The sequence below is a fragment of the Trichosurus vulpecula genome, chromosome 1 (genome assembly GCF_011100635.1).
Source record: "Trichosurus vulpecula isolate mTriVul1 chromosome 1, mTriVul1.pri, whole genome shotgun sequence".
Classification (NCBI taxonomy): Eukaryota; Metazoa; Chordata; class Mammalia; order Diprotodontia; family Phalangeridae; genus Trichosurus; species Trichosurus vulpecula.
This window is the reverse complement of record NC_050573.1, coordinates 521,508,201-521,527,154: the sequence shown is the minus strand read 5'-3', so window position 1 is coordinate 521,527,154 and position 18,954 is coordinate 521,508,201. Positions and strand designations below refer to the sequence as shown.

Below are 18,954 nucleotides of genomic sequence, written 5' to 3'. Positions count from 1 at the left end.
TGCTTCTGTTTCTACTCAATCACATATACACAAGTGAGATCATTATGGGCTTTAGCAATAGCCATGTAGTTAATTCTGAATGTAACCCACCTCAGCCAAAAGACCTAAACACAAAACCAAGGTGGGGGTGGAGTGCTTCCTGTAAGTTGGACAGTCTTCCCTCCAACATTACATAAATTCCAAGAGAGTTTCAGACTTGATCTGGAGACAAAGTACCTAGAATGCTGAAGAGCCTGACCTTGGAAAGGGACTTGTGGATAAGAGATACAGAAGCCAAACAAAGGAGGTGTGGGGGAAGCGAGCAAGGAGGAGGAGAGCAGGCAGGAGAATGCGAGTTTCTATGGGGAGTCCCGAGCCAGGGCTTAATCAGGCTGGAAGGAGGAACCAGTGACCTTCTTTATCCCTCCCCTTGCCATATTTCTTCCTCCTCCTCTTTTCTCTCCCACTGTCCCCAACACAGGTTGTCCAGATCCCATCATTGGTGGTGGGGGTGGGGGAGTATTCTTCCTCTTTCCGCTTTTCCTTCTTCCTCCCTCCCTCCTCCCCATCAGACTTAGGCCAACCAGATCCCCTGGAGTAGCTGGGTGGGACCAGCCATCAGTGGGGCTCTCACACCTCCAACCTTAAATCCAATGTTCTCTTTCCCTACCTCCTGTCTGAATATTAGCCCTTGCCCTCCATCCCCATCATACATGCACAAGGGAACCCAGAGTCCTCATTTCATTCTAATTCTCAGGTCACTTCCCCACTCTCAATGAGCAGGGTCCTTCCAGTGCCCCCTAGTTGAAGAGTAAACAAAATTTCCCTTTGGTAAGATGGAGGGTTCCCTGCCACTGCTTTCTAGAGTCCTCTAGATCTCGTCATTGAACCTGATCCCCACAGGCTGTAATCTGACCTTCTGAGGAATCCTTAGGACCCAGGACCGCTCACCCTGCAGCTGAATTCTCATGTATGTCTCGTCTCCCCCAATTAAAGTGGGAGCTCTTGGAAAACAGGGACTGTCTCACCGAAGCCCAACATTTAGCGCAGTGATTAGAAAGGAAAGGGGAAGGGAATAAGCATTCATATAGCCCCTACTATGTGCCTCATTCATATAGCCCCTACTATGTGCCTGGCGCTGTGCTAAGTGCTTTATCTCCTTTGATCCTCACAAGAGCCCTGAGAGGTGGGTGCTAACAGTATACCCATTTTACAGCTGAGGAAACTGAGGCAAACCAAGGTGAAGTTACATAGTAAGTGTCTGAGGCCACATTTGAACTCAGGTCTTTCTGACTCCAGGCCCAATGCTCTATTCAGTGTACCACCTAGCAGCCTGTGCATAATAAGAGTTTAATAAATGATTTTTAAAATTGCTTTTCATTGCTTTCAATACTTTCATTGATTTATTCTTCCTCATAGATGGTCCAGTGTATGGCTAATTGACTTTCTTTACTCTCTCTACCAAACTCCCAACCCTTTCACCTCTGGGATTAGGAGTCTTAGCTTACTTTATTTCTTTAAATAAAAATATTATTAAAATTCTTTTATTACAAGGGCTATCCCCGACATAGAGCATGGCAGTATTGCTGTGTGGCCCAAAGAGAGGCAAAAGAGACAGCTCTAGCCTCTCCTCCAGTCTCTCCCCACCCCAATTCCCTTGTCTACGAGAGACTTTATTTCCTGCCAGAAGCTTGCCCATTCTGCTCTTCTCAGAAAGTGACTACTGGGCTAGAATTATATATATTTTACTCCCTTAAATATTATTAATCAAGGAGATGTGTTTTTCAAGTTCAATCTAACTTCTGATTACCGTTTCTTTAATGGGGGGAAGAAAGAGCCTCAAGCTTTGTATCCAAGGCTTGACCCCTCTTCTACGAAATACTAGTTCCACAACGGATACACATTGCAGGTAGCCAAGAAACTCATTTATCCAAGTCTAATAACAACTCCTCCTACCCCTGAAATCGAAGACAGTATACATAGAATATATAGGAAACACAGGAGACAATATAGGCTGAAGGAACTCTCCCATTGGCAAAAGGGCAGGTAACTCAGCCCAACTAAGAAAGAGAGACCTAGATCTCACTTAAGGGGAAGTCCCCCAAAGCCTCTAGTACAGCAAGCTGAGAATAGCCATCTCCTCTCATGTCTTCCCAGAGTCTTTTCCTTCAGCAACCTCTCATGGGGTTGACATCTTCTACCTTCTCTATCAAAGTGGAAGCCAGAAGAAGATGCAGAATCCAAAGAGATTTGAAGAGACATGCCAACAGAGTGAAGGTCTCCTTTTTCCAGATCTCACCAACTCTGCCTTGCCCCAAGAGGCGAAGGTCATTGAAGACTTCCAAGATTGAGGCAAACTATTTGCTCTCTTTTTTTCCCTTCTTTTTTGGTTTTGTTTCTTCTTTCTTATGATTCATTCCATTGGTTATAATTTTTCTTTACAACTGGACTATTATGTAAATAAGCTCAACACGAAGGTATATGTAGAACCTATATCAGATTACATGCTGTCTTGCAGGGGAGGGGAGAGGAGAGGGAGGGAGAGAAAATTTGGAACTCAAAAACTTGTGGAACTGAGTATTGTAAACTAAAAATAAAAAATAAATTAAAAAAAGACTTCCAAACCGATGGGTTTTGGGTTGCATTTTTAAACTCGATTTATTTTATTTTCAGGTTAACATTCTGTTGCTTCCATCTTCCATCCTGCACCATCCTTCCTTCAACCTAACCCTAAGATAAATAAGAAAAATAAAAATGTTACAAACACATATAGTTAGTAAAAATATTGCCACGTTGGCCAGGCCTAAAGAAATGATGCCTCAATCTGCACTCTGAATCTATCACCTTTCTATCTGGAAGTGGGCAGCATGCTTCATTGTGAGACCTCTGGAATCAGCACTGATCATTACACTAGTGTTCTTAAAGCTTTGAAACATGCTAGATTTTCTAATACCGTTGTCTTTTTATAAATTGCTCTACTGATTCTGCTCACTTCACTATCAGTTCCTGTAAGTCTTCCCAGGTTTCTCTGAATCCATCCCTTTCATCATTTGTTACAGATCAATAGTATTCCATCACATTCATATAGCAAAATTTGTTTAGTCATTCCTCAATTAATGGACATCACCTCAATCCAATCATTTGCCACCACAAAAAAGCTGTTATAATGTTTTTGTACATATAGATTCTTTTCCTCTTTCTTTGATCTCTTTGAAGTATAAACCTAGTAGCGGTCAAAGAGTATGCACAGTTTAATAGCTATTTAGGCACAGTTACAAATAGCTTTCCAGAAGGGCTGGACCAGTTCACAGTTCCACCAACAGTGTGTTAATATATCTGTTTTCCCACAGCCCTTCCAGCATTTGCCATTTTCCTTTTTTGTCGATATTACCAATCTGATAGGTGTAAGGTGATACCTCAGAGATGTCTTCATTTTTGTTCAGTCGTTTTTCAGTTGTGTCTTTTATCAATTTTATCAATTAGGGAGTGACTTTTATTTCGTTTTATCCTGTGGGCATAAAAACACCATGTTATTTTGTGCCCTCTGACCTATATTTAGTAAGGAAACTTGGAAGAGGGAGAGGTGGGATAGAAGAGGGCATGAGGAATGGGTTATGGGGTGGGAAATACAGAAGGTATCCAGTTGTGTAATCCATTTAGTTTTTGTACTGAAAGCATTCTTTCCCTGTTTCATTGTGGAAATGTGTACAGATGAGTATCTCTATAATTGGATAAAGGTTATAGTCAGCAGAGAGGTATCAGTCTTCAAAGTAGCTCTTCTCCTGGCCAGCCATCCTGGGGATGAGGATGCTGGTGTTGCAGTTGGCCATGCTGGCAGAGAACTTGATGTTAGATGTATCATGGAAACCTGTCAGGCAATAGGCATTGTACAGACCCCCTTTGGGTTCACAGGGTGACATGTGGTACTGGTACTACTTACTTAGCCTTTCAATGGCTTCTTCAATGTACTTTAGATCATTCTTATTTCTCATGACCTTGGTACTGAAGTTAGTGTGGCAACCAGCTCTATTCCAGTTCCCAGGAATGGGCTTGGAATCAAACATTATGATCATCCCCAAATATTCACACACCCAATGGAGGATGAAGTGGGCAACCGAGAGATGATCTCCTATTTCAATCCCTTCACGGGGTCCTACCTGAAACTCTCACTGAGCTGGTATTACTTTAGCATTTGTACTCCCCATTTTGATTTCAGCATATAGGCAAGCATAGTAGTAAGATTACTCTGTATTCCATGCGTAGGCTTTATCTGCCCCTAAACCATAATAACACAGACCTTGAGGCCTAAGGAAGCCATTGAAAGGCCAACCAAAAAGTTGCCCATCTGTTCCCATGAGAGTATATTTCTGTTCCATGCCAAATCAGGATTTTTTGTTGGTCGCCATATCCATTATCTGTTTACAGGTTGATCTCTGCAGGCTTAGAGTTGTGCTTGAAAACCTCACAGAAAACCAATTTATTTGTTTCAGAAGGGGTCTCAGAATAGAGCAGCAGAGATAAGGTATGTGTCACTCTAAGAGTCTTCAGCCTGAAAAGTGCTAGAACCATAACATTTTTATCTAAGTATTCTTTTTTGTTTTTTTTGGAGGGGGGAAGGCAAGGCAATTAGGGTTAAGTGACTTGCCCAAGGTCACATGGCCAGTAAGTGTGTCAAGTGTCTGAGGTCACATTTGAACTCAGGTCCTCCTGACTCCAGGGCCACTGCTCTACTCACTGTACCACCTAGATGCCCCAATCTAAGTATTCTTAGGGTCATAGTCTAGGGCAGGGGTGGGGAACTTGCAGCCTTGAGGCCACATGTGGCCCTCTAGGTCCTCAAATGAGGCTCTTTGACTGAATCCAAACTTCAAAGAACAAATCCCTTTAATAAAAAGACTAGACTCTAGGGTCTAGGTTTTATACCAAGTTTAACGACTTCAATCCAGATACATATAACCAGGACTTTGTTACCCTGAGACTGGGTCAAATACATCTGCTTGATATTTTTGTTCGAATGGGAACTGGCTGAGGTGGCCATGTTGGAAGCTGTCCTTGGCCTGGGAAGCATACAGGAACCACATGTCAAAGTGGAGAGTATGGGATGATTGTGTAGTTGGCTGATTGGCTGTCGTAGATGGTAGTTGTCATAGTGGTTTTCCCCTACTTTTTTCATTATTTACCTGGAGATTCTAGGCCTTTTGTTCCTCAAGATGAATTTATTTTTATTTTTACTAGCACTATAAACTATCCTTTGGAATTTATTTGGTATGATACCGAATAAATCAATTTATTATATTGGTTCAACCTACTTGTGAGCAATTAATATTTCTATGATTATTTAGATCTGTCTTTATTTGTGTAAGGAGTGTTTTATAGTTGTATTCATACACAACTCTGTATCTTAACAAGAAGGTTCCTAAGTATTTTATGCCTTCTGTAGTCATTTTAAATGGAAACTCTCTTTCTATTTCTTCCTGCTGGATTTTTGTTGATAATATACAGAAATGCTGAAGACTTATGTGGGTTGATTTTAGATTCTACAACTTTGCTAAAAATTGTTAATTATTTCAATTAATTTATTAGTTGACTCTCTAGGGTTCTTTAAGTAAGCCATCATGTCATCTGCAAATATATATATATATATATATATACATTTTGTATCCTCTTTGCCTATGCCTATTATTCTCTCAATTTCTTTTTCTTGTCTTATCATTACAGTTACCATTTCTAGAATTATATCAGATAATAATGGTGATAATGTTATCCTTGCTTTACCTCTGATCTTATTATAAAGGCCTCTAGTTTATTACTATTTCAGATAATGCTGGCTCTTGGTTTTAGATATACTACTTATCATGTTAAAGAAAAATCTATTTATTCCTATACTTTATAGTGTTTTTAAAGAGCAAATAATGTTGTATCTTGTCAAAAGCTTTTTCTGCGTCTGTTAATACAATCATATAATTTTTGTTGTTCTTGATTGTAACATATTCAATTATGTATTATTTTCCTAATCTTGTACCAGCCTTGTATTCCTTGTCTAAGATCAATCTGATCATACCATATAATCTTTGCAATATGTTGTTATGTTCTCCTTTCTGAAATTGTATTTAAAATGTTTTGCATTAATATTTACTAGGGATATTGGACTATAGTTTTCCTTTACTATTTGAATTCTCACTGGTTTAGGTAGCAAAACCATATTTGTATCATAGAAGGAATTTGGCAGAATATTTTCTTTTCCTATTAAACAGCTTTTGTAGTACTGGAACTAATTATTCTTTAAATATTTGATAGAATTTGCTTGTAAATCTATCCTGGAGTTATTTCCTTTGAGAGTTCACTTACGGTTTATTCAGTTTCTTTTTCTGATATTGATTGATTTAAGTCCTCTATTTCTTTTTCTACTAATCTAAGCTTTTCGTATATATTTTTAAATATTCATCCATTTCATTTAGATTGTCAACTTTATTGGCATATAATTGGGTAAAACAATTTCTAATAATTTATTTTATTCTTATTTATTTGTTGTGAATTGATCTTTTAAATTTTTGATATTGGCAATTTGATTTTCATCTTTCTTTTTTAAATAAGATTGATCATGCGTATTAAAATTGTATCTTGTTCTGGTTTCCTTGACCATCCCTCTCCCCCTGTAGTAAGTATAGTAGGTAAGTTTATAAGTAGCCAGTATAAAGTGGCAATAGCAGGAAGTAGGATTGCAAAGGAGAACCTAGAAATTTCATACAAACTTACCCAAAGATCAAAGGAGAATAATTTACAAATTGTATCATATATTAACCAAAAATCACATCCTGGTAATGTTTGCTGAATCAGAAGAAGCCATCTATGCTTTGCTGTGAGGGCTTTTTATATGATATGTAAATCTCAGATAAATTCCAGACACCCACAATAAGACCCTCAGGATACTAGATGATGTGGATGTTTTTCAAATAATATTTTATTTTTTCCCAATTACATGTAAAAACCAGTTTAAAAATTTATTCATTTTTATTAATTAATTTTTAGTTTTAGTTTACAACATTCAGTTCCTTAAGTTTTTGGGTTTCAAATTTTCTTCCCTTCCCTCTCCTCCCCGCTCCCCACCCTAGGTGGCATGCGATGCAATACAGGTTCTACATATCCCTTCACACTAAACATATTTTCGCAATAGTCAAGTTGTAAAGAACAACTATAATCAATGGAATGAACCACGAGAAAGAAAAAACAAAACCAAAAAAGAAGAAGAAAAGAGAGCAAATAGTTTGCTTCCATCTTCATTCAGACTCCATAATTCTTTCTCTGGATGTGAATTGCCTTGTCCATCATGATTCTTTTGGAGTTGCCTTAGAACCTTGCATTGCTGAGAAGAGCCAAGTCTACCAAAGTTAGTCATCAGAGATACAGTGTGTCTATAATTGTGTATAATATTCTCTTGGTTCTGTTCCTCTCACTCAGCATCAGATCATATATGTCTTTCCAGGTTATTATGAAGTCCATCTGCTCCTCATTTTTTATAGCACAATAGTATTCCATTACATTCATATACCACAACTTATTTAGCCATTCCCCCAATTGATGGGAATCACCTTGATTTTCAATTCTTTGCCACCACAAAAGAGCTATTTTTGAACATACGAGTCCTTTTCCCACTTGTATGATTTCTTTTGGATACAGCCTTAGAAGTGGTATTGCTGGGTTAAATGGTATGCACATTTTTATAGCCCTTTGGGCAAAATTCCAAATTACTCTCCAGAAAGGTTGGATCAGTTCACAACTCCACCAACAATGCATTAGTGTTCCAATTTTCCCAATCCTCTCTAGCATTTATGATTTTCCTGTTTTGTCATGTTAGCCAATCTGACAGGTGAGATGTGATACCTAAGAGTTGTTTTGATTTGCATTTCTCTAATCAATAGTGATTTAGAGGACTTTTTTCATATGACTATAGATATCTTTAATTTCTTCCTCTGAAAATTGCCTGTTGGTGTCCTTTGACCATTTATCTTGTATTCTTATAAATTTGACTCAGTTCTCTGCATATTTTAGTAAAGATCATTTTTAACATTCATTTTTTTTTTAGTTTCGAGTTCCAAATTTTATCTCTCTGTCCCTCTCTCCTCCCTGAGATGGTAAGCAATCTGATATAAGCTATACATGTGTAATCATGTAAAACATATTTCCACATTACTTATTTTGTGGAAGAAAACTTGAGCCAGGAAGAAAGAAAGGAAGAAGGAAAGAAAGAAAGGAAGAAGGAAAGAAAGAAAGAAAGAAAGAAAGAAAGAAAGAAAGAAAGAAAGAAAGAAAGGAAGAAAGAAAGAAAGAAAGAAAAAGGAAGGAAAGAAGTGAAAAATAGTATACTTCAGTATGTATTCAGATGCCATCATTTCTTTCATGCTTCATCATGAGTCCTTTGGGATTGTCCTGGACATTGTATTGCTGAGAGTAGCTAAATCACAGTTATTCATCGAACACTTGTAGTTACTGTGTATAATGGTCTCCTGCTTCTGCTCATTTGACTCTGTATCAATTCATATAAATCTTTCCAAGTTTTTTCTGAAATCGTCCTGCTTGTCATTTCTTATGGCACAATAGTATTCCATAACAAACATATACTACATCTTGTTCAGCTATTCCCCAGTTCATAGGGATCCCCTCAATTTCTAATCCTTAGTCACCACAAAAAGAGCTGCTATAAATATTTTTGTACAAGTAGGTCCTTTTACTTTTTTAAAAAATCTTTCTGGTATACAGGCCTAGTAATGGCATTGCTGGATCAAAGGGTATACACAGTTTTATAGACCTTTGGGCATAGTTCCAATTGTTCTCCAGAATGGTTGGATTACTTCACAACTCTACCAAAAGTACATTAGTGTCCCATTTTCCCCATATCCTCTCCAGCATATATTATTTTCTTTTTCTGTCATATTATCCAATCTGATAGGCATAAGGTAATGCCTCAGAGTTGTTTTAATTTGTATTTCTCTAATCAATAGTGATTTAGAGCATTTTTCTTTCATGTGACTATAGATATCTTTGTTTTCTTCATCTGAAAACCTTTCAAATCTTTTGACCATTTGATATAATATTCAAGAAGTGGTTTGATCATGTCAGAGTACAGTAGGGCTATCACCTCATTATCCTCATCATCGTTATTATCAGTTCCATTAAGCCCCTGCCTCTGATACATATTAGCCCTATGATCTACTTGCTTAACTTCTAATGTCCTGGGCAATTCTCTAAGATTGTAGATTGTGGATGAGTGATTATGTATTGGTAAATAAAGTTTCCACGCTGGAAGTTATGTATTTCGATGAAATCAAAGGTCCAAACAATAAAGAGAAGTCTTCTCTTAAATATTGCCTAAGGTTAAGTTAATTTTTAGTTTCTATATCACACTGTTGATTCATAAAGAGCTAGGAATCCACTGAAATCCTTGAATCTTTTTCAAATGAACTGCTCTCTAGCTTTATTTCCCAATATCTTATACTTAAGTTTTTTTAACCTAAGTGAAAAACTTTATATTAGTTTGTATTAAATTTAATCTTATTTTATTTGGCCTAGTGTTCTGACTTGCCAAGACCTTTTTGAAAATTGACATTGCATTCTAATGTGTTAGCAGCTTTAAAATGTCATCAGCAAATTTGATAAGCATTCAGTTTTTGATTTTATCGAAGATGTTGATTAAAATGTTAAATAGCACAGTCCAACCATAGATTCCTGGTGTGCACCACTGGAGACCTCTTTCTTAGCTAGCATTAAACCTATAATGGCTTCTCTTTGGCTCTGGCCATTCAACCAGGTCAAAATCTCCTTATCTGCAACATAATTTAGCCCCCATCTCTCCATCTTGTCCACTAGCATGCTATGACAGAATTTATCAAACCCTTCAGTAAGGCAGCCCAAGAGCTCTCTTCCCCACAAAAACACCTTTTCTACATTGGTACTACAGATGAAAAGGGAAAAGTTCATGAGTCTCCTGGGGGCAGAACTGGAATAGCTGCTACTCTTTATTTTAAAATAAAATTTTTTTTTTCATAGCTACTCTTCATGTAATCTCTGTTTGAACCACCAGATGGTGCTCTAAGCCCTGAGTTATCTTGCAGGAGACACTTTACGTTCCTTTCCCTGTACAGGGGAATAGACCAAGCTGTGTTCCCCAGCTCTAGTCTTTATAAAAAAAATCAAGGTCTGTCTCTTTTTAGTCTAAGGGATCAAATATGAAGATTTCCAATAGCAATTTAAAATTTATCAAAATGGCTCTTGTTTCCATCCCTATGGAATTCTTATCTACTTCCCATTTCTGATTGACCAGAAAGAAAATTAATTATACATATGCAGGTGAAATGGATTCTTTAGTAAATGGAAACTAACAAAGTATTTGTCTAAATGAGACTTCTAAACAGAAGTGATTCCATCGAATTCCTTCTCTGACATTTGGGGGAAGCCATTAGGCTCTCATAGGGAAGAGAGAGGAGGTATCCAATTCGGAGGTCTTCAGTCAGAGAGTCAGTCAATGAAAATTTTTACATTGTCTACTATGGGCAGGCACTATGCTAACCACTGGAGAAACAAAGACAGGTAAAAAGACCTTGTTCTCAAGAAGCTCACAGGACAATGGGAGAGACGTCATACAAATAACTAGGTACAGGGGCAGCTAGGTGGACCAGTCCTGGCATCAAAAGGATCTGAGATCATATCTGGCCTCAGACACTTACTATCTTGTGATCCTGGACAAGTCACTTAACCCCAACTGCCTCAAAAAAAATAACTAGGTACAACAAGCTGTATTGGAAATAACAGAGAGAAGGCACTAGAAAAAGAAAAATGCTTCCAAGTATACCCTGCCCCCATATCCAAGTTACAAATGGGGCAAAAGGGAGCCACCTCATTACATCTCTTAGGTAATTATTTACCTAAGATTTCTGTAAAGAAGGCATTCTTTTCCTGGATAATTACCAATCTGTCTTCTCCCCAAGGGTCGATGACACCATTTCCAAGAATTAATGCGGTAAGGTCAGTCTATCTATTTGGCATGTCTGGAGTGTTTTCTGCGTATTCTTCTCTAGCTCCCTCTGGGATATTTCCTCTGAAGGAAAAGACTTTGACTGTATTTATCCATCCCCACTAGCTATTGTCCCAAATGCCTTCTCCCTTTTGTAGCTAAATTCTCTGAGAAGGCTGTGTACAATAGTGCTTCCATTACCTTTCTTCTCACTCTCCTTTTACTTCTCTACAGTCTGGCTTCTGACCTCATCACTCAAACAAAATCACTTTTTCCAAAATTACCAATGATCTCTTAATTGCCAAATCCAATGGCTTTTTTTTCAGCCCTCATCCTTCTCAACCTCTCTTCAGCTTTGACATTGCTGATATCCCTTTTTAACTTGATACTCTCTTTGCTAGGGTTGCAGGACCCTCTTCTACTCTGGTTCTCCTCCTACCTGTCTGACCACTCCTTCCTAGTCTTCTTTGCAGGACCTTCATCCAAATCATGCCCACTAAAGATAAGGGTCTCCCAAGGCTCTGTCTTGCATCTTCTTCTCTTCTCCCTCTGGACTATTTCACTTGGTGATCTCATTAGCTTCCATGGTTTCAATTATCCCCGTGCTGATGATTTTCATATAAATTTACCAGCCCTGTCCTCTCTCCTACTCTCCGGACTCTCATCTTCAACTCCCTATTGGGCATCCCAAATCGGATGTCTTATAGACATCTTAAATCCAATATGTCCAAAATGGAACTTTCCCCTCCTTCTAAACTTCTCTGCTGCGTACCACCTTTCTCCCAGTAACTCAAGCTTACAACCTAGGTGTAATCCTTCACTCCTCATTCTCTCTCACTTTTCCTATCTAATCTGTTGCCAAGGCCTGTCCATTTTTTGGATAAATTATTTTTAATATTGATTAATTACTTTTAGTGTATTTTATTTTTTTCCAATTACATGTAAAGACAAATTTTAACATTCATTTTCAAAAAATTGAGTTTCAAACTTTCACCCTCCTTCCCTTACCTTCCCCATTCCTAAAATGGTAAGCAATTTGTACGTTACATATGTGCAATCATGTAAAATAATATTTCCATATTAGTCATGTTGTGAAAGAAGAAACAAGGGCCTGCTAATTTTACCTTCATAGCATCTCTCATGTATGACTCCTCTCCTTGGACACAGCTATCACCGTGGTGCCCACCCTCATTACCTTAAGCCTGGACCGTTGCGATAGTCTGCTGATTGGTCTCTCTGCCTCAATCCTCTCCCCATTCCAGTCTATCCTCTATTCAGCTGGGAAATTAATCTTCCTAAAGCTCAGATCTGATGGCACCACTCCCCTGTTGAATAAACCGCACTTCTAGGATCACCTCTAGAATCAAATAGAAAATCTTCTGTTTGACTTTTAAAGCCCTGGATAACCTGGACCCTTTCTATCTTCCCAGTGTTTTTAATACCTTCCTCCTGACCCCTCCATCACCTCCTCCTGCCACATACTCTATGATCCAATAACACTGGCTTGTTTGCTGTTTGTTAAACAAGACATTCTGTTTTCTAACTCCAGGCATTTTTCTCGAGTTGTTCCAAATGCCTGGAATGTTTTCTCCACCTCCTGGCTTCCTTCAAATCCCAGATAAAATCCTGTCTTCTACAAGAAACTTCCCTGTCCCCTCTTAATGATAGCTCCTTCCCTCTACTGATTAATATATCTTGCTTGTATATAGTTGTTTGCACGTTGTCTCCCCTATTAGACTATAAGCTCCTTGAGAGAAGGGACTGTCGCTTGTCTTTCTTTATATTGCCAAAGCTTAACACAATGCCTGGCACATAGTACGTGCTAAAGAAATGCTTATTAACTAAATGTCCCACTGCAGCCCAAAATTCAATTCACTTTACCTCAATGTAAACTCTGTATTGGTTGTCTGAGGTTACTCAAGCCACGAACTGTCTTCCCTGTGGCAAGACAGTACCAAGACTCCACCCGGATGGGAACAATGTTGCGTAATACAAAGCAAAAATAAAATGAAGTCAGACAAGCTTTACACTAAAAGCCAGGTAAAACTATCCCTACAGCATTCTCCTGATCTATCAATTCAGTGACCTGGTCAAAAGAAAAAATAAGGTTAACCTAACATGGTCTTTTCTTGTTGAAGTCACACTGGCTTTTTGTGATCTCCACTTTTCTAAATGTACACCACCCATTCCTTTGATTTTTACGCACTCTAGAATTTCATTAGGAATTGAAATAGAGATCACCACTTGATAGCGTACAGATTTTGTTTTCCGACCTTTTTTGAAAATCAAGATATTTTCCCTTATTTGATGCTGTTGTGGGTCTCCTGTTTTCTACAATCTGTCAAAGATCACTGACTGTAGGTTAGTGATCACGGCTGTCAATTCTTCTAGTGAGGAAGGCAGAGAATGTTAGAACTTGAGTCAATTCCATCTCTGATACTTAATAGCTGTTTGACCATGGGCAGCCAGTCACAACATCTTTGAACCTGTTTCCACATCTTCAGAATTGGAATAATAATGCATGTAATACCCACCTCACAGTGCTGTCATGAGACTCAAATGAATTTTTATAGGCAAAACACTTTACGACCTTTAAATAAAAATCTATAATATAAATATGTATTATATAAATATAACATTATCCATATAATAGAAATATAAATAAAATGTATAAAATTTGTATTTATATTATAAATATTATATATAATAGGAATACAAATTATATAATATCTAAATATATTTTTATAAATATAAAAATATGTAATAATAATATAAATGTAATATAGTAATATAAATATAAGCAAAGTTATGTAAATATAATATAAATATGTGGACTTTAAAGATCCATAAATATATGTTGGATATTTTATGATTGTTTGAGGATGCAATTCATTTGAGCAGTTAACTTAAATTTATTGAGAACACCCATGTACTGTTTTGCTATTTACTTACTTATCTTGGGTCTCAATTCTGTCCTAATCATATATATTCTGTCCTTTCTAGTCTAAGGAGCATTCTCTTTGATAGAGAAAACAGGAGTAAAAACAAGCCCTGAGCAGCTCTGTTTTCTCTGTCATCAGTTATTTTTCCACCCACCCTTTGCAGAAGTTCCATCCCTTTTTTGATCCTTCTATCCTCACCCCCCCCACCCCCCCACCCCCGCCCCGGACAGAGTTTTAAAAAACCCAGACAAACGTGTTTTATTGTTCTTAGCTTTCCTTGCCACCCTTAGATCATTCTGATTTTAACACTACTGATGCTATTCTGAAGAGTCCTTTTGTATCTCTCCTCTTCTATTTGCCTTTGCTTCGATCTTCTTTATATGTCTTTTAGAAGCCTAAGTTTGTTGATGAGTGTCCTGTGCATCTACATCGGTCTCTTGAGACAACCCCCTTTTTCCTCCTCATCAGAATTCTTACTTGTTGCATCTTCAGAACTTCATCCCTGATTGCTTCTTATCCATTTTTCCTCCTGGGCTAACTTCCCCTGCAGAATTTTATTCTATGGGATCATACTTAATCTTCCTCTGAAATCTTTAAAATTTGCTTTCCCAGAATCTAGAGTACACACGAAACTTTGCCAAATTTTCCCCTCCTTCTGTATAATGAACTCTAAGAAAAAATGATCATGTCTCCTCCAAGTTTCCCATCACATCCACCCCAGTGACCAATTCCTTCCTGTTTGTGAGAAGCAGACCTAGAATAGAATGTCTTTGTACAAATTCATTAACCTTTTAAAGGTTTGGAATATCTAGTATGTAGAACTTGATGGAGATTTGATTAAGAAGGATAAAAAGATTGCAATGCATCAGTGAGTGCCCAGCTGAGGTTTGTATTGGACCCGCTGGACAGAACTGCATATCTTTCTGTTTCCATCCAGAGGTACAAAGACTAGTATTTAATCTTTTTTTAAAGAATATTTTATTTTTTCCCATTATATGTGAAGACAATTTTTAACATTCACTTTTACAAAATTTTGAGTTCCAATTTTTTCTTTCTCCTTCCCCTCCCCTCTTTCTAAAACTGTAGGCAATTTGACATGGGTTATATATGTGCAATCATGTAAAACATATTTCCATATTAGTCATGTTATGAAGAAACAGACTAAAAGGAGAAAACCACAAAAAAATTAAAGAAAGTGAAAATAGTATGCTTCAATCTGCATTCAGATTCCATTCTTTCTCTGCATGTGCACTATGTTTTTCAGTAGTCTTTTGGTCTCAGAGCATTGTGAAGAGCTAGGTCATTCATAGTTGATCATCACACAATGTTGCTATTACTGCAATACTTAATCTTTTAATCTGTATAATATCAAGTGACTACATACATTGTATTCTACCATTCACACAACAGTTTATTATCCTATATAACTTGTAGGCCTCTTAGTCCCAAAACATACCATTGCTGGAGAGGGCAGGAAAATCTTGAGGGATATTTTTCACTTCCTAAACTTGAGCTTCTTGACTCGGGCCAGTGAGATACTGATGACAGAAAGAAGACCAGAGTTGAATTTCAGCTCCACTTATTGTCTTTGTCCTAATCAGTCATAGCTCATATCGTAGCTTATATGTTAGTTATCCAGTCAAGACCAATGGTTCTACCACCACCCCTCAGAATAAAAGGCTCACCTTTCTCCAAGATTATCAGTTGTCTTGAGATCAAGATTAGCTTCGGGACTTTTCCAGGCATAGCCATCTCCTCTGGGTGCAGAATCACCTGAAAGGTCATGTACCGTGTGAGAGAGAACATGGTGGGCATGAAGTGGGACACAAATGGCTTTTAGAGATCACCTTCTTCCTTGCTGAGAAGGTGAACCTGAGCCTCCACTTCTGATAGGACTGTATGGAGGCTAGTTTGATTGTCCTCATATGCTACTGAAGACCCTTTCTATTTAGTCCCAACCTCTTTCTCCCTTCTGTCCCCCTATTAATGTACCTTGGTTGTCTCCAGCCTCAGCTCAGTCCAAGCTCTGGAGTGGAGAAAGTAGATGGTGGGGGAAATTCAGGACTGTGGTTTGGCAAAGTGGAAAAAGAAGCAAAGAGATCAAGGGTAGAGGACAGTGTGTAACTGAAGAGAGTCCAACAGGTGAAGGGAGGAAGAGAGACAGGAGCAGGGATGATAGACAAGGAGAACAAGGAGGTGTGGAGGAACTGGAGGTCAGGGTGAAAACACAGAAATGTTTCAGGAAGAATAAGGCAAATGGTAAGGATAAGAAATGGAATAATATGTAAGGATAAGAAATTATAATCATAGACAGAAATTTCACAATTCTGGATCATGGAGCCAGTGCATTTATTAGTGATGATAAAATCAAAGGTATGACGATTCCTATGTGTGGCTGAGGTGGAATGAACATATAGATTATGGAAATTGAGGAACCAGAGAAACTGGGAGGCCAGAGTGTTTGAGAGGACAACCCTGTGTATATTGAAGTCCCTGAGTATGAGTGCAGGGTTGGGTTGGGGGGAAATGCAAGGGAATTATCTGAAGGTTAATAAGTAACCATGGCAAAGATCTGCGCTAGAAGGTGTGAATTCATGAAGTGAACTTAAAACAGCAAGAAGCAAAAAGCATGCCTATTCCTTCTTCCTGGCTAGTATGATGGGGGTATAAGAGAAGGATCCCCTGGTATTAGAATGGGTGGCTAGGGATGCAGTATCTTCTGGATTGAATCATATTTCAATTAGTGAAAGAATGTGGAATGTGAAATGAAGCAATCCAGGATGAAGTGAAGTGATCTAGGATGCAGTGAAGCTTGTTAACAATACAGCAGGAATTCTAGAGGGTGTGGAGTAAGTAGAGGACAGGACAGGATGTGGACTATGGTAAGGTAGGGCTGAGGTAAATGAGGAAAAGGTAACAGGTATGTTAAGAGGCAGCTAGAAGGCTCAATGGATAGAGCGCTGGACCTGAAGTTAGGAAGACCTGAGTTCAAATCCATCTCAGACACTTACTAGCTATGTGACAATGGGCAAGTCACTTAACCTCTGTTTGCCACTCTTTGACAAGAAAACCCCATGGACAGTATTAGTCAGACATGACTGAATGACTGAACACCAACAGTAGCAGGAACGTTGGGTACATTTCTTTGTCTCTAGGGACATTTGCACCACTCCTGAAAGGTGATATTTGTCCCATGTCCAATGTACTGGGTAATATTGTCCCATTGTGGTTAGTCAGCGCACATATTGTTCTATGTAAAGGGCACAGGTATGATTGGGATACCACTTGGTGAAGTATGTGGAATATGGGGATATACCCAGCATTTGGAAATATTTAAATTTCTGGCGTATTGATATGCCAGCTGGAGGAAGGTACTTTCGTAGACATTCTGGCAATATGATAAGCCTGCAGTGGTGGGACAGTCTCATTCTGATAATTTAGATCTGTCTGTAATTCACATGACAAGAGAAGAATGGTTTCAAATAGTCCTATAAGATTTAGCCAAAAGGAGACCAGCTATATCTATTTTGGGAACCAACAACTAAGGACCTGTTCCTTTCCCAGAGAACAGATAGGATTGTTGTGATATATCCTCTTCACTCTGGAGTGGCACATCAGTGGATTTCATGTAGTGTATGCCCATTTTCTCCTGTTGCTAGAAGACCTCATGCTCGCAAGACTATGGACAACACATTTGTTCATCTAATTCCAGTTTCAGCACACATATTATTATTTATTAGTTGTTTTATATTAGTTTTTAGGATTATAAACTATTTAGGCTTATTTTATAAACTATAAACTAGTTTTTTATATTAGTTATATGTTTACATTAGTTTATATTTTCATTAGTTTTATTACTATTTATATATTTTTATTATATTAGTTATTTTTAAAAGTCTATTTGGCCATTTTACTATCTCCACAGGCTTACAGTGTTGGGGCAGTGAGAATGTTATATCTGTAATCCCTTGTAGATTTTCTTTATCTCTGTTACTGTTGATAGAGGAATACTTAGTCTAGTAATAAATTCCTTCAAGATTTTTTTTTGCTTCAATATCTGATTTTTCCATGGGTAGGCTTCCTAAGAGCCATCCTGAATATATAATGTAACTCTTAGAATAGACAGTCAAAAGAGCTGCACTTTGGCATTTGAATTACACCAACCTGTGTATTTATAAATAGAACCACTCATGCAGTACAGTTGAACTATAGAAGAGAAATATAAAGCAATCCCATCACTTTTAATTCTTTCAGCTAGCTCCTCTTTTTATCATGTACACTATTCCAGGTTAAATGTGAACAAGATATGGGTTCACAGGCATATGAAAAGCACAGACCTGGTCCTTGCAGATCTATGTATGGAAGTGAGGCCCTGGAGGTATCCTCTCTCCAAAAATCAGTGGTCCTTAACCTTTTTTGTGCTATGGACCCCTTTGACAATCTGATGAAACCCATGGACCCCTTCTCCAAGTAAGGTTTTCATTTTTTAATTAATTTGTTAAAATATTTTTAATCTTTTTGTACTCATTTTAGGTTTGATTATTAATTTTCTTTTTTTAATTTTCAGAGCAAAGTTTTTAAATGCATAAAATAAAAAGATACAAGATTACAAAGGGAATCAATTATATTGAAATATGGCTATCAAAATCAATGAAACAAACAAACTTTAAGTTCATGGACCCAGGTTAAGAACTCCTGTTATAGATTATTGGGAGTGAAAAAAGTTCCCTACCCATCTCCAAGAATCTTTCTCAGTTTCTGGGGCCTGATCTAAAAAGTAATAACAATTTTCAGTTACAGGAGAACAAATCAAGTTGATTGTGTCTCAGTTTTGCTTCTTATTATCTATATGTTCACAGTCTAATACCAATTCAAATTGCTTCTCTTATGGAGACTTTTATTACTACTATTATAACTTTAAGAACTGGTTAGAATGGTGAGGGACTGGCCTCTGGGATTCCAATTTGTATTAGCAAGGCAATAATCACAATATAGATGATAATTGTAAATATGTCTATGTAATTC

The 18,954-nt window shown here is 37.7% G+C and overlaps 1 pseudogene; it reads right to left on the bottom strand.

Moving 5' to 3' along the window:
* Positions 1–3,737: 3,737 nt before the first annotated feature.
* On the bottom strand, positions 3,738–4,549 carry LOC118841165 (annotated as a pseudogene).
* Between the last annotated feature and the right edge of the window lie 14,405 nt (positions 4,550–18,954).